Source organism: Opisthocomus hoazin, chromosome 10, assembly GCF_030867145.1.
Source record: "Opisthocomus hoazin isolate bOpiHoa1 chromosome 10, bOpiHoa1.hap1, whole genome shotgun sequence".
NCBI lineage: Eukaryota > Metazoa > Chordata > Aves > Opisthocomiformes > Opisthocomidae > Opisthocomus > Opisthocomus hoazin.
Window position 1 is genome coordinate 15,944,932 of NC_134423.1, and position 15,233 is coordinate 15,960,164.

The 15,233-nt window shown below is 40.4% G+C and overlaps 1 protein-coding gene across 1 annotated transcript in view; it reads left to right on the top strand.

Annotated features, from left to right (window-relative positions):
* The window catches only part of THSD4 (thrombospondin type 1 domain containing 4), a 346,319-nt gene that overhangs the window by 77,651 nt on the left and 253,435 nt on the right, over nucleotides 1-15,233 (top strand). The window lies entirely within an intron of this gene.

The window sequence follows — 15,233 nt, forward strand, 5'->3', positions numbered from 1 at the left end:
TGGGATGTTGACTATGCAGGGGGGATACCTGTACTAGGGACTTCCCGAGCTGCATGTTGAGCTGATTGTCCTGGAACACAAAGCAGCAGCAGCTCTAGTAGTGGTCTGCTGCCCCTCTAGAGTCCTAGCCCCTGGGGGATAAAATCTCAGTTGGGGCCTATAACCTATCTCCAGAAACATGCTTTGTGCTACCTGTATTATTCTGAGGCCATTCTGCCACTTGGCATGAACCAGTAGTAGGAGGGTACGGTGATGTCTTTGTTACCCACAGACACCTTTAGCAACAGACCATGCGTGCTCTGTACCACATGTTCCGTGCTGTGTCTTCCCTCCAGATGGAGGCACAGTCGCCTGAAAATTTTAAAATGCAGGATATAGGCCCATCTACTTATGCTTTCTAGATATGAGAAGAACAAAGTAAAAGGAGGAGAATTTACCTGTATTTTTTAAGTGTCTCTTGAATATGGCTTTTAGTTTAAGTAGCTACATATAATACAATGCCACACAATTAAATAGAAGTAATACGTTGTGCCATGGCTTTTAATGTCTTACAGTCAATGTTTACAGGGATTTCTCTTTGTCGGAAGACTTCAATACAAACAAAGGCTTCGGCGTACTATGGTTTGTCTTTAAGGTAATGCCCTGCCCCTGTATGTCCTAAAATTGACTTAGTGGCAAGATGTACCTGATAACGCACATCTTCAGTGTCAGTGATCTGCTCTGGGGCAATTAGTGCTCTGTGTTTGTTTTGTCTTTCTTGCGTCTTTAACTCGTTGTGCTAAGTTGCTTTCCTGGCTCCAAAAGGGAGGCAAAATAGGCGATTTGGAAAAGGAATGGGAAAGTTTCTTTCATGATGGAGGAATTCCTCCTGGTTCTCATATTGTTATGCCCCCTCCTTTCACTCTGATAGGAATAAAAGGAGCAAAGGGTGACAGCTACTGGTCATTTTTTGATGATGATACCCTGAGGCCATGTCTATCCTGTAGTCTAGAGCCTGATACTGAGTTCTGAGGTGAAAGCAGTGAAAAGCACATCTGTTTAGGGCTGCAGCTGGGTGTGCCAGCTGGAAGACCTGTCACTGTTGCTCTTGGGGTCCAAGGGAGCCCCTTGTTGGACTGCGTTGTTTGAATAGTGCGCTCTGAGACAGCTTGCGGGTTTCTGTGCCTTGCCTCATTGCACAAAGGCAAAATGCCTGTTTTGTAACAATAAAGACCCTTCTGTACTGAAGGAAGTATTAGAAGTCATTGTTCATGTATTTTTAGAAGACTCAAGGAGTATTGCAAGTGCGTGAAGTTCCTGTTTCCTGTACCCAGAAATGGACATTTCCGTGGGTACTAAGCACGCCAACATGCCCTCTGTAATACCTTTAGATGAACACCTTTGATCCACAGTTAATGTTACCTGTTTTTACAGCTCAACATGAGTCAGTGCAGATTCAGGTAGCTTCATATCTGACTCCTGATTGATCTAATAATGTTTGTTTCTAAAGTAGTCATGCCTCAATCCCAGTTTTATCTGTTGTGGGTATAGTGAAGACTTGCAGAGCTATACCTCTTTATCTCAAATTATGAACATTCAGTATATACTATGCTCTTAATTAAAGAAATGTTAGGCATTGTAAAGTTGCCGAAAAAGTAGTTTCACAGCTGGACAACTTTGGCACTTTGTACCATGTGTTTAGGCAGAAAAAAGAGCTTGGTACCCCAGCAAGCGCATGGCAGAAGGGATACTCTGCGGACAGCATGACTTCTGCTGCAACATGGCCCCAAAGACTTATGAAGTATTAGCTTTCATGCATCCCTTTTCGAACTGCCATTGACAAGACACAGCCAATGCTGAGCCAGCTCAGCCCTCCTCCATATCCTTGCTTCCTACGCAGCAGCTTTGACTCACTCTGCCCTGTGCCAGGAAAGATGACTCAGGGAATCTAAAACATGCCACAATGATTTCTTTTTCCCTCCCCTGCATAGCACAGCTTGCTCCTAAGGTTTATATTGGATCAATAAGGGTCGCTAAACCATAATTTACCACCTTATCTTGGTGGTGACTTAAGTGTAATTATTATTATTTTTGAAAAATACACATATTTTTATTTCTCTCTTGTTCACATTGCTGTAGTGCAGCTGCATTTCTAATCCCTGTTTTATCTGCTACTGCTCCAACACAAACTTTTGTCCTTATTAAAAAAGCCATATTAAAGGGACTATAAACCCTATGAATTTAGAGTATTTAATGAAAAAACCCTAGCTTGTGTTGGAGAACCAATAGCACAGAATGACTTTAAGGGCAGGATTTGAGAGGAAGGATCCAGTTGTAACAGGGGGAAAACATCACAGTGACATGACCATAAAACTTGTAAAGAAGTTTAAATCTATAGCAGCAGTAAATGTTGTAATCATTCTGATAGTTGAACTCTTTAAATTTGAACTCTTTATTTCAGCTAACTTTTAATTTTTAATTGTGGTGAAAAATTCATAATCAAAAGTGTTTGATATTTTGATGGCTGTATGAAAAGAATCTATTTAAAGGAGAAAACCTATTGGTGCCTTGAAAAGGATAACTCGGTGGAAATCTGACCACAGGAGTCTCTCTTAGTGAAGAATAACTGCGTTTTTTGAGAGGAGGGAGACAACTGCAGATTTTTTTTTGTCAGAAATCCTATATAAGGTTAAAAAAGAAATAAAATCCTTTACGGGAAAATGTGCCTGATACTTCATCTTCAGGAGGATGTCTGGATAGTCTTATGCATCCAAAATATGTTGTCAAATATAGTATTTTCGAATCAACAACTGCAGAAAATCCTGGTCAACTGCGTGTCCTCTTGCTTTGAGATCTGTTTGATAAAGGCAGTCAGACTTTTGTAATAGACAGTATTTTATACTGCAGTCCTAGCCACAGGTCTCTGATACAGCAGTTAGAGTTACGCCTGTGCCAGGCAGGCAGGTGTAGGAGCGGTACCCGTGCAAAGAGTGCATGGTGGCTCTGCACGGCGTGCTCTGCTCTCTTTCGATGCAGAGTCCTGCCAGGATGCTCAGCTTCCCCAGCCTGTGCTCCTCTTTGGGAGCTGCCGACAGGGCTGCCTCTGCTTGCCCCGCAAGTGGCAGAGCATTCTGAAGATGGGGAGCGGGGAGCTGTGATTGCATCTCCAGTGTGTAAAACTTGAATTAGCTAAAAATGTATGCTTTGGGGACTTGGCTTTTTTCTTCCTTTTAAACATTGCTATTTACAAGCAGAAAAATACTGCAAAGTTTGAGTATTTTCTCCTGAAAGACAATTTCACTTTCTTAAAGAGACAAAAAGAGGTTTTGCAAATCAGAGCCTGGTCCACTGAAAGTCAGACATGATTTGCCCCTACAAGATATTGAGGCTTTGCCCCCTTCCGTCACAGTAAAAGAAATGCAAAGTTTTAATGCAAATGATTCCATTTTCTTTTTTGAATTTTTTTCATTTTGTTAATTTAGAGTAAAATTTTAATGGGAATTTTTCTAAAATGCAGACTTGACCAAGCATTTCCTCCAAATGATGTTTTTGTTTGCTTTTTGCTGAAAACCAGCTCTAGTTTCAGTGCTCTGCTTTCAGGCAAATGCGCTTGTTTGCAGGGCAGCACGCTGATTTGCCTTCATCGCACTGAGAGCGGGAGTCTTACTGTTTCAAATGTATGTGTTATGTTAGATATGCAGTGGTAACTTCTGTTAGAGTTCGCTGGTCGCTAGATAACAAAGGTAGTAGTAGGGATGTGGACGTGGCTACAGGATCACCATAGTGGTGGCTGTACAGATGATTTAGTTCCACTTGGTAGAGTCAAGATGTCTTTGGCTTAAAATACTGCATCAAGCCAGACGAGTTTCTAGGAACAGAGCCACGCTCAGATCTTGGAAGTTGTTTAAATCGTTTTCTGCTGGCAGACAGCTGCTGGAAGGGAAAGCCTGCGCAGTACGCGGGGAGAGCCCCTGCTCCCGCCATTTGCGGGCAGGCTGGCCTCCTGGGCATCGCGTCCACAGGGTCGGCCGGCCCGGGTGAGCTCTGGCAGCGAGAGGCAGCTCTGCGAGGTCTGGCAGAGTTCATTTTGTTCCTTTGGATTGCTGGGCCCAGCATCCCTGTTCGATTTCTCTTTTGTTTTTCCGTTGGATTGCTGAGAGACAGAAGTTGTGTGAGCCTGTGCACCACATGGCTCTTTGGAGCAGGGCTCGAGTCAGACTGAGTTCAACTGGGATAAAAGTTCCTGTAGCTGAGAGCAGCAGCAGTGTATATGAAATTGCACTAATGTCATTGCTGTGTTTTCGGTGGGGGGAAAATGGGTCCCCAGGCTCCCCCAGTACTATTGTTGCCGAACCCAACTACTGATGGGCACCAATAATGAGTGATTCAAAACCGACTGGAGTGAAAGAGGTGTTGGCACCCAGCCTTGTGGCAGGGCGGTTGGGCAATTTCATCTGGCTTCTGTTGGCTTGAAATGTATCAGAACCCAAACTTTGAATGGATGGAAGGATATTTGGTCTGTATGTTTTTCACGCTGGACTTCATGGTACTCGTTCTCTAAAACAACTTAAATGTCAGCACTCCATCCTGAAGCCCGTTGTGTTAAGAGAAGAACTGACTGTAGAGGTAGATCTGTGCATGTTGTAAAATCCTTCCTGAGTTTACTTTTGCCTTCTAATACCTTCGGGTAACCTGATATCTAGCTGTAGAAGTCTCCCAGCTACATCTGTGAAAAATGTAAGTTCTGAAGAAAATTAATTGTATAACTTCCACAGGTGTCTACCAAACATTGCCACTTCAGTACTTCGTACCAGATGAGAGGCATTTCTGATTTAGATTGAATTCATTTTTGCTGTTAGGGTGGATACTGAAGACTAATGTAAGGCTGCTTCATTTATTTATTTGTGTTTTTTGTTGCTGGACTTGGAACAGCAGATTTCACTTATTTTGAGTGACAAAATAGCTTCTCATAAAGATCAAAATGTAGTGGCCCAATTTAAGATGTTAAGTTGCTAAGAAACTTCTCCAGTCTGCTGGTAATCGATGGCACTGAAGACACTGAATGAACTCTGATTAATATGATGTAAGTAAATATAAAATAGAGGAAAAGTCTAATTGATCGTTTAAAAATCTCAGTCACGTACTGAGTGGTGCAAGTAGCATTAAGCATTTCTGGAATGGAGAATCCAGAAGTCAGAGAAGACTGGCTTCAGAGAGTTGTTGTAGGGAGTATGGTTAACAGGACAATGCAGGCACTGCCTACAGACCCTCAACAACCAGCTGTAGAGTAGTTTTGCTGATGTTTCACGGTTTGGGAGGTTTCGGCTCATTTGCTCGGGCTTTGTGCAGACAAGGTTATATAGCCTTGTGAGGAAACCATTTATTCAGTTCTAAAGTCTCATCAATAAGATGTTTTGTGAAGCATTTTCCATTAAGTTGATCAGCAGAAATCATCCACCAGAACTAGCGAACCTCAGGACATCCCTTCCTGGGAGTGTTTGCAAGTCTGCTAAATGAAAATCAAAATTCTGCCAAGCAACACTTCTCTTGTCTTGTGAGATTTCTAGATGTTGCTTCTAAGTTTTCTGTTATTACATGTAATTATTTGTATATACCTAGCAATGTGCACAAATAATTTTGCAGTAAGTTTTGGGGACAGGTATAAATGTGGCCTGTTGGGTGTTGTGTAATGTTGCAAATCAGTGAATGTTTTGAGACAACCCTGAATATATTATACTTGTTTTGAGTGGTTTAGAGTGGGTTTTTTCTTCTGTTAGTATTGTGAGATACATGTATAAATAAATTATACGTACATACTGTTTATATGCACATTATTAGTGCAAACATTCATTCACTGTCCATTGCTGGATTTCATTACACCTTAGTATAAAACCATTCTGGAAGCGTTGTAAAGTTTGATATATACTGAGAAACATAACATTTGTGTAATCTTCTTAGGTTAACTGGAAGTGGAACTTCAGGTTAGAGTAATTAGAGAATTCATCCTTGTGTAAGATTAGTAAGGTAGGCCCTGGTGTATGTTTCCTGAATGCCTGTGATTTCTTGACTAGAGGAGGGCAGTCCTTGAGAAGCAAAGGTAATGTAGTCCCAGGTCATGAGCACTTGGCCTTGCTTAATTTGTAACTGCCAGTTCCTTGTGGGTCAGGATATGCTGTGCTGAACTAGTATTCTCTTAGTTTTGTCTGCATTACTTTGACAACCTAATTTTTTCACCCAGAGGACAAGAAGTCGTCTTACTGTTTTATTTATACTTTCTCTAGTAAGTTACTTCTAGTTAGTGAACATACAGATGTTTGAGTATATACGCAGTATCTCAAGAAATAATCCATCTGTGCTGCAGTTCATCCAGCTGCAAGGTATTATATTCAATGAGGCAGCTGCTTGAAGTCTTCATTTCTCATTGCAATAGATCATACTTCTCTGCCTTGCTTTTTTTTTGCCTCCACCTGTTAGAAATCTTGAATGCTTCTATTCCATTTTGTGGCTAGTTGTTCTTGAAGCTTGTACTTTAATTGCATGCACTGTATTTTCTACCAGTTTTTTTGGTCATTCCTGTTTTATGTGAAATGCTGTAGCCAGGCAGATCCATCAAAGAAGCAACAGAATTTTGGGATGTTTGCAACACAGTGAGTAGATGGTGTTTGTTGATTGGCATTCTTATATTTCATCGCAAAAAACAAAATGATTATTACTACCTGGTTTTTTTTCCTCATTTGTAGTATTTGTGTAGAAAAAACCCAACTGTCTAGCAGTTGGACTCAGTTCCTTCCTGCAAACCAAAAGTCTAAGTCTATGCCTATTATGCCTATGAATTAAAATAAGCGTTAAACAGCTATGCTGATATAATTCCCTTCCATATGCTGTTCACGTGTACATTTCACGTACAGTTTTCTTCAGGGTTGTGATCTAGCATAATCTGAGATTTAGGAAATAAATTTGGAAAAAATCTAGTGAACACTTTGTCCTGTTTTGTATTTTACAATATCGTATATTATATTATTATTACATTATTATTATATTTCAGGTCTTCAACTACTGTGTGAGTTGACAGATGAAATATACTGCAGTATGCTTTGCTTGGCTTTTTCTGTTATCTGTTGGACTACTTTCAAGTTGGATCTGTCTTAATCTCCAGCCGTTGCAGGAACGGTTACTTAACAAATGAGTAACATCGAACTGAACAGTAAGCCAGTAGCAGATTAATGTAAGATAAAACATCCTGAAGCATATGAGTGTGGTGATCAAATACATGAGGGTAGTGGTCAATGGCTCAATGACCAGACAGAGATGGGTGACCAGTGGTGTCCCTCAGGGGTCCATATTGGGACCAGCACTGTTTAATGTCTTTGTCAGCGATGTGGATGGTAGGATTGAGTGCACCGTCAGCAAGTTTGCAGATGACACCAAGCTGGGTGGTGCAGTTGACGCGCCAGAAGGACAGGATGCCATCCAGAGGGACCAGGACAAGCTCAAGAAATGGGCCTGTGTGAACCTCATGAGGTTCAATAAGGCCAAGTGCAAGGTCCTACATCTGGGCTGGGGGATGAAGGGATTGAGAGCAGCCCTGCCGAGAAGGACTTGGGGGTACTGGTGGGTGAAAAGCTGGACATGAGGCACCAATGTGTGCTCGCAGCCCAGAAGGCCAATGGTATCCTGGGCTGCATCAAGAGAATCGTGGCCAGCAGGTCGAGGGAGGTGATTCTACCCCTGTGCTCTGCTCTGGTAGACCTCACCTGGAGTACTGTGTCCAGCTCTGGAGCCCCCAACACAGGAAAGACATGGACTCAGAGGACCACAGCTCTGAGGGCTGGAGCACCTCTCCTATGAGGAGAGGCTGAGAGAGTTGGGGGGTGTTCAACCTGGAGAAGAGCAGGCTCCGGGGAGACCTTATTGCGGCCTTTCAGTACTTGATGGGGGCCTGTAAGAAAGATGGGGACAATCTTTTTAGCAAGGCCTGTTGTGACAGGACATAGAGTAATGGCTTTAAACTAAGAGAGGGTAGATTTAGGCTCGATATAAGGAAGAAATTCTTTGCCATGAGGGTGGTGAAGCACTGGCACTGGTTTCCCAGGGAGGTGGTCGATGCCCCGTCGCTGGAAACATTCAAGGCCAGGTTGGACGGGGCTCTGAGCAACCTGATCAAGTTGAAGATGTCCCTGCTCACTGCAGGGGGGTTGGGCTAGATGACCTTTAAATGTCAATGATTCTCTGTACCTGACATTATTGACAGGAGCTTAAGCACTACAAGCATACAATTCCTCTTGAATTCTGATGGAATATGAGCTCTGATTTCCTTTAGACTTACCAGAAATCCTATCTGAGACAGTGAAGTATCCATTTTTTACATATTACTGAAAATTCTATTTCAGCTGAAATCTCTTTGAAATGTTGCTCACTTAAGAGAGCAGAATTTATTCAAATGCAGTAGAACAAGAAATTCATGTATACTGCGTCCCTTTTTTCCCTTCATTTGTTCCCAATTTGTGAATAGATCACAAGAGAAAGCAGATGGAAGTTTGCAAAGCTTTGAAAGTATGGCTGTGCTAAAGTATCTGAGGCATTTCTTTGACTTCATCAATAAATCTGCTTCCTGAACATCTGCTGTGTTGAGCTTGACCTGGAAATTGTAAATATCCTGTGTATTGCTGAAATATGTAACTACTTCTATAGAAAGCTTTAAGAAAAAAATATGTTTAGATACTCATATATATGGAAACCTAATGCTTCCACATGGCAACTTACCTTTTATAGTTATTCTTCCTATATAATTTTATTAATATGTGTGTTTTGATTTGTGTTTGTAAGACGCATAGTGATATCAGAGCCTGACTTTTACCTGGGATTCTGTGGTTTGTTACATTTCAAATAATAATGCATACATATTTTTAACTATATTTTAACTATTTTAAGTAGGGACCACACTGGTGTAGGAAGTCAACCATTTCCCTGTATACTGTAATGTTTCCAGTGCATTGTGCATACCTCCTTTTCCCCACTTTTCTACTTGCTATTTGGAGGGGAAAACAGGATAAGAGGGATGAGAGCAAGAAGATTTGGGTGTTTATAGATGGACACCTGGATGAGCCTCAAGAACTGGAAAGGGTTGTTAGTTCCTTTAGGAAAATGGGAAATGACATCTATCAAAGGTTATCATTCAGCAGTAAACTCAGTACACTCCAAAGTGGACTTGAACATAAACCATGTATACAGAATGTATTTTTAAGAAGACAGGAAAGTGGGAGAAAGGAGATGAGCTGACAAGCCAAGCTGTATCTGTCCTAATCGTACAGGCTTTATATTAATTTAGTCTAGCTTTGATGTAGAAGACATATTGTCTTCTGTATCCAGGTGGCCAATACTTACTGCTGTATTTTAGAGTATCTGGCCTGCCTAGGTGCCTTAATTGCAAGTGGGGTAAACTTCTCAGGAAGAGTTATGCCCTCATTTCAAAGCACACTTCTTTGTTTCTTTGCGAGCAAGAGAAGGATGCATGTTGTGGCTTCTGGGCTCAAGTTTAGAAACAAAGTTGTATCCAGATTGTGTGGTAATGAAGATTATTAGGCTAGAACAGAATGTAGAAGGAAGATACGATTTTTGCGAAGCACATGTGGAAGTGGGTGGTATAGATCCTTTTAAGCCTACTTCAATAAAATTTGTCTCGACTCTCTCCACTTGCTACCAACAGCAAGACCTCCATGGGTTTGGATCAGTATTCATGCCCACAGTATCAACAAATTACCTGATACTGTGCAAGCGTCTCTGCGAAATGCAGTGCAAATGCATATACTCTTGACTTGAGCTAAAAAAAACCCCAACAATGTTTTTCCACTGTAATATCCTCTAATTTTACTTGCTCTTCTGAAAATGAGTAAACAAAACCTTTTTTAATTTCTATAGTAGATTTTTACCTGTTAGGGGCCCTTGAAACAAGATACAGACACCCAATATTCAGAAATTAATTTTAAAAAACCCAAACCACCACCCTATGAAAATGAATCAATGGAATACTTTGATCCACAAAGCCCAACCTACTGGTGTAAAGTACTTAGTAGCTTCATCACAGCTTTCTCAACATCTGACTTAGCTGTCAAGCAAAGTCTTTAATATACAAGACTACATGAACCAACAATATATGAACTCACGTGATCTGTAACCGTCCTTACATATCTGTATTCCTTATATAGCTTCATTGTGTCTGGCGGCTGTGCAGAGCAGTCTGAAACTTGCTGCAAGTGGACAACTGAGGAGTTGGATCCCTTCGATACTGGGAGCAGTGTGGGTGGTATAAAGGTGGTCATGGGAGTACCTTATAAGCAGAGTCCTGCTGGGAATCAGAGGGCGTGGTTGTGGAAGTGATTATCCAGGAGTGAAAATTAGCATAGAGCAAGGTTGCTTTAAATTAACATACCCTAGGAATTTAACCAGCCTCGGGTAATTTCAGAGGTTGGTCTCCATCTTCTCATTGTCTTCTGTTTTGGATCTTGTGCCAAGCACAACTTTCTTAGAGCCAAAACCTCTGCCGCGTGTCAATTAGGAAATAATGCTGATACTTCTTTTTTGTCAGTTCTAGCAAGGTTTGTGTGGCAACCTTATCCAGGGGTAGAATTATAATCTTTTGGAATCTCTGTTTCATTTTGTAGCCTCAGATCCTTTTGAATGATGGATTTGTCAAGGTAAGGGAGAGAACAGAGGAGTAAATAAGGTGTCTTGACTGCCTTATCAAAAGGAAGCTTTTCTCACACTTTTTAGTGCTGTTTGCATTGGCATGGCTATTGTATACAAGTACATATGTAGAATAAGTGCTTTGGGATGTCTTTTTTGAGATGATACTGACTTTTTTTACTCCTGTTGTCCATGGGAAAAGTCCTCTTAGGCTTCAGAGCCAACATGTCAATCCAAAAATTCACCTTTGCTGTTGGATCAAAGTTTTTCACTTCCTTTGGCTTCTTTATAACAAAACACCAATGTAAAAAGGACCAACTGTCCTTATTCCTACACCTCTTTTGGGATACAAAAAGTGAATCTTCATCTGAATTCTACTAAATCTGTTCTTTCTGGTGATAGGTTCCTTTTGTAGCAGACAGAGACAAGCAGGCTCGGATGCTCTTAACAAATGTGTTTTACAGCTTCACAAGGAAACTATTTTTCAGGAGTTTTATGTTTGTAGTCCTAGGAGTCCTTGTCATGCGGATCTGCACAACCATTTCGTGTAGTAGAATGGACTAGAATGGGGGAAGACTTAAGGCTCACAGTGTTTTGCAGGTGTGCACTTCTTGCACAAACCCCAGTGATCCTGCCATGTCTCCCAGATCCATGAAATAGTCTGGAGAATAAAATAGAGCTGTGAGGTTGAGACTGTGTAGTCATTTTAACATATGTTATACATTAACTTTGGGGAATATTGAATAAACAGGGCAACAAGTAAGCAAACAATTATCAACATGTGTTCCGTCTTTGTTGTTAAATGTATGAAATATGTATTCAACATATTTGTACAATTTTCAATTTTTAAAATCAAGTGCATGTTCTTGATTTTAGATGCTTTGTTTTGTGCAGTGTGGGTTGGTCAACCTAGAAGGCAAAATTCAAAAATTCCTGGTGAATATTCTTTTCATGTTTAAAAAGAAATGAACAACTGAGACTTAGGGAGAAAATACATAAAGTAAGTTTGGTAAGTAAAGTAGAAAAGAGGCTCCCTATTAAAAAACACTTATTAAGCTGTCTTAGATTTTTGACGTTACTATCTTTGCCTCAGTTTGTGTGTGGAAATAGTTTTTGTTGATTCGATTATGCATTTCAAAAGGTTTTAAATAGATTCATAATATTTTCCATATGTTCAATTTAAAAAAAGCTTTCACATTTATCTCCTCCGATCAACAACGATTGTCCTAGTGTGGTGCTTTGTGTATAGCAGGCTGAGGAGCTCCCACTCAGGTTGCTGCTGCAGTTAAAGGACAGCAATATAAATATGACTTTTTATATGTCCTAATGGTCCAAGAATTGTTGAGGTTAGTGGGAGTTTTTCCCATTCACTTCAGTGGCTTTTGGATAAGGTAATTTAGAAGAAAATTCACCATGTAGCTAAAGAAGCAAACAGAACTGAGTCTGGTCCAACAAAACTTTGTTGCAAGTTGATAATATCTAGATTTCTGTGTATTCAGAGAATGAGTATATAATGTACCTAATTCTGTGGAGGCTCAGGACCTCACTAGAAATTTTCACAGTTTCTTTGAATAAAAGATGACTCAGTTCAAAGAGTCCACTTGTCGTCCCTACTGTGTTCAAAGGTTCAAGAAGCTTTTGTCAAGTCTGGGCCCAGTTCTGTTGGGTGAGTGTACAGGCAGGGACTCGGAGAGAAGCAGCACATAACATGGCATTCAGAGTTTTCTTTCATTCTATGAGGAACTGCAAGTACCCAAAGGAAGGGTTTTAGGACCATCTCGGAGACCAAATTACTTCCTCCTTCATCCCTTCCCAAAATGTCTCATCTTTGGTTTTACTGTATGTATTCCTGAGCAATTAAAATTGTGACTATTAAGTGAAACATTTATTCTACCATTGAACCTTTTAAATATTAACAGCTCTCACAAAAAATCGAAATAGTATATGTATTCCTAGTTCAAAAAACCTCCAAACACTGAAGGAACTCTTGGAGAAACGAACCATAGACGGGGTTCTAGTAAATAGAGACTCTTTCCCATTTGGGAGACTGATTTCTTCCAACTATTTTTCATTATGTTGAAAGAATTATATATTAAGATACCTTTCATTTATGGTTTGTTCATTTTGAGCCTGTTCCAGTATCGACTGATACAAAAGGAAAGATAACATTAACTTCAGAGGCAGTCAGATGTGAATCTAAACATTTATTTTTGGAGTTTCCATCAGTGTTCTCAACAGTTGCTTATGCACACTTTCAGCGGTAGAACTTGCATTTTTGCTTTCTAGAATATTTAGGCAAAAAATTCTATTTTCTTAGTGTACTTTCTATGGCATTGTACAGATTTTGGAAATTAACACCTAGATATACTGAAAATGTAGATACACAAGTTCTGGTTCCAGTAAAGTTTGTGTTTTTACCTGATTAGCTTTTCAAATGTTTTAGCTTTAACTTATCAGTTCTGCAACTGAGGTTTGGGTCTGTCTACAAGCAAGGCCAAAAGCTGTGATAGCACTTAGCAATAGCAGTATGGTGCAAGTTCACAAGTCCAGAAGTTGTGGCTACCTGAAAAGTCTGGGAAGCCTGCCCAACTACAGAAGATTGTAGGTTTCAGATCTGGTGAATGAGTCTTCTGCTTCTGTGTTTTAATAGTAGGTGGCTTACTGGTGATTGATGTTTAAGCATGGTGTAGGCCACTGAAAGCGTGAGCCATTTTTTCCCAAACCAGAAAATCCAAGCTCCCTCAGGTAAGGCCGTCGTTGCAGGCTCACCGGTGTGCAGGGCTGCCTGGCTCGCTGCTGGAGCGGGTGTCCCATGTCTGCCTCTGAGCCGCAGCAGTGGTAGAGTTTAAGACATGCTCGCAAGTTACTGCTGCGTAACAAAAGCACATCCCTAGAACCATGCTAGCTGGTAATATCCATACTTTCAGGCTGTGGTAAACACAAGGTAAAAGTCATTTGCTTAAGCCTTGCTTACTCTGATAAAACCTCTTTCTGTGGGATGTGAGTGAGAAGACTTTGTCTTTTTTCTTGTGATACAAGGTGAAAGCCTGCAAGATTAGTCCCTGTGGCTCAAGCTGAGTACTGAGACTCGCCCAGCTCACTCCCAGTCTGGAGTCACTGTGCAAGGCTTTAAGAGTGGGGGAGGGATGGGAGGTTGTAAAGATAAACTACTACAGAGGGTTCATAAGGATTAAGTATTATAGCCTATTTTTTAACGTGGCACTGCTTTAAAAGCCCCCAGATTGACAATTTCCAACTTTGTCGCCCAGCATTTCAAAGGTGCACAGAGTTTACAACTCTCATTGATGTAACTGCTAGAAAAATGAGGTTACTTATTAATATGAATGTCGGTGCCTGTGCTGCACATTATTATTTAAATATAGGTATTCTGGAGTTATCTGTTAACATTTTGAATGGAGGTTTTTGGTAGTGGTGAGTGTTATGAAGGGAATTAAAAAGATTTTGCCAGTTTAGCCAGCATATGTAGTTGGACTGGCATTTATATATGCTTGATATTCCTTCTTGTTATGATGAATTACTACTTTCAAAGCAAGGAAAATCTTACCCGCCGTGAAAGAAAAGCTTATAATATGGATGAACATCAGAAGAAAGAGATTCCCAGTGGTAGTATATAAAATGAAAAGCAGAACCGGCTTCTATTGTGCTCTGTTTCCATTAGACAGCTTGTAAGTTTTATAAGCACGGCTCATAATAAATATCTAAGCCACAGTTTGAGGCCTTTTACAAAGGAGAGACAATTCTTGCTAATATTTTTCTGGATCAGTCCTCCTTCTTACACCCAGGTAGATACAAATCTCTGGCATTTGTCTGCAGAGTCAACTTGTGAATTTGTTAATTTGCTTTCCATATTGCACTGTATAACTCTGAATTTAAATCCAAACATGACAAATTTAAAATTAAGTTTGAAAGAGCTGGAGAAACTGTGCATTAAATTTACTCGTAGATCTGCAAGGAGAGGAGATCTGCTACTGAATAATTTTGGTCAGAGCTCTAAAAATACTGAGGTTCAACTCACTACGGCTGGTTCTGCTGAAATGGTACAGTGATCCCTCTGGAGACAGATCACAAAGAGCTAACCGTTTGGATCCATTACACCACTGAGGTGGATATCAAGTATAAAAGCAGAAACAGACCTCAAAAAGTTCAGCCTGATCTTTTTTTCAAATATAATAATATGAGTCTGGTGACATCATCAGATCTGAAAAGTAATATAGACTTTTACTGTATTTTTTTTCATTACTCCAATATAAATGTAACCCAGTGTATGTAAAATGCATTATAGAAAATCTACAAGCAATTTCCTTCATTGTAACAAATACTGTATCTCATTAGAGCAAAACAAGCCCCCAGTTATGTTGCAGAACATCTGCTTAATAATTTCAAGTTCCTCCAACAATGCTGCCAAAACAGCTAAAAAGTCAACATCTAGTCCATTACTTTGATCAACTGAAGTAATAAAATTACAAATAATGCACCCAGTGCAGATCTAGGGAAAGGCAGAGCAGTGCTGTTGGCCCCACGCTCAGGTAGCTGTGACTGGTGGTGATGTG